Source organism: Gavialis gangeticus, unplaced genomic scaffold (assembly GCF_001723915.1).
Source record: "Gavialis gangeticus isolate Ggan-Ray unplaced genomic scaffold, GavGan_comp1, whole genome shotgun sequence".
NCBI classification, from domain to species: Eukaryota; Metazoa; Chordata; order Crocodylia; family Gavialidae; genus Gavialis; species Gavialis gangeticus.
The window spans coordinates 11,279,203-11,280,313 of record NW_017729025.1 but is presented as its reverse complement, the minus strand read 5'-3'; the positions used below and the strand labels follow the sequence as shown (position 1 = coordinate 11,280,313).

General features: G+C 65.3%; 1 protein-coding gene across 1 annotated transcript in view; it reads left to right on the top strand.

The window, feature by feature from the left end:
• The first annotated feature begins 569 nt into the window (after positions 1-569).
• Positions 570-1,111, top strand: part of DAAM1 (dishevelled associated activator of morphogenesis 1) — a 221,469-nt gene continuing 220,927 nt past the window's right edge. The window contains exon 1 of the mRNA XM_019518393.1: positions 570-667. The gene's annotated coding sequence lies outside the window, so the exon portion shown is untranslated. The remainder of the gene's footprint in view (positions 668-1,111) is intronic.

Here is a 1,111-nt window from a genome sequence, read left to right as displayed (position 1 = left end):
CTCCTCACCAAGGAACAGGGACAAGCCTGAGGCTGCAACAGTCCTTATAGATATAAAAATAAGTATATATGTATGTACTGTATATATATATTTGTGTGTGTATATGTATAGGCATATATGTGTGTGTGCGTGTGTATAAACGTGTGTGTGTGTGTGTGTGTGTGTGAGGCATGAAGATTTCCCTACATATCTATATATAGAGATCATTGCAGCCTCAGGGTTGTCCCTGTCTCCTGTATATATGTATGTATATGTATAGATATATAGATTACGTGTGTGTGTGTGTCTGTCTCTGTGTGTGTCCGCGCGCCCCGCCCCCTGGCGCTGCACCCCTATCTCCCACCCCACAGGGGCCGCCAGGTGCAGCTGGTCGCGGCCGTCTCTGCCCCGCCTCAGGGGCGGGCGGGAAATGTAGTCCGCGCCTCCAGGGCGGCGGCGGGCAGCAATGCCGCCTCCGAACTACCACTCCCAGCAGGCCGCGCGCCGTCATCTCCGAGGTGGGGGGGTGCGGAGGAGCCGCGCCTGCGCAGTACGGCGCACATTGTACCCTATCAGGCGGGGCGGGGATGATGTCACCTGCGGGCTGGGTAGGGGCGCGCGGTGCCGGTTCCCATTGTGGGCAGGGCGCCGTGGCGGGCGGGCGGCTCGCGATGTCCGCGCGCTGCAGGTAAGGCGCGGCGCGGCGCGGCGCGGCGCGGGGCAGGGCAGGGCAGGGCAGGGCAGGGCAGGTGGGGCTGCGTGCACGGTGCATTGCAATACAAACCCCAGGGGAGCGGGGGTTTTGGTGCAGCCCCAGCCCTTGCTCCCCGCGCCTCCCTCCGGCTCCCTTCCCTGCAGCCGCGAGCCGCTAACAAAGCCGTGCGAGCGGGGCCGGACTGGGCTGGGGCAGCCGGGCCGTGCGAGGCGAGGGCAGGAAGGCGCGGGGGCACATCCAGCGCCTGGCTGCGGTGGCTGGACCGCGGCAGAGGGATGGAGGGCCGGTTGCTATGGCTACCCCTGCCCGGGAAACCTCCCCAGGGGCCCTGCTCCCCATCCCTGCCCGCGCCCCGGCGTGGCACTGGGTCTGCGCCCTGCTCGCCCACTGCAGTCTGCGGGGATACCCCCCCCCCCC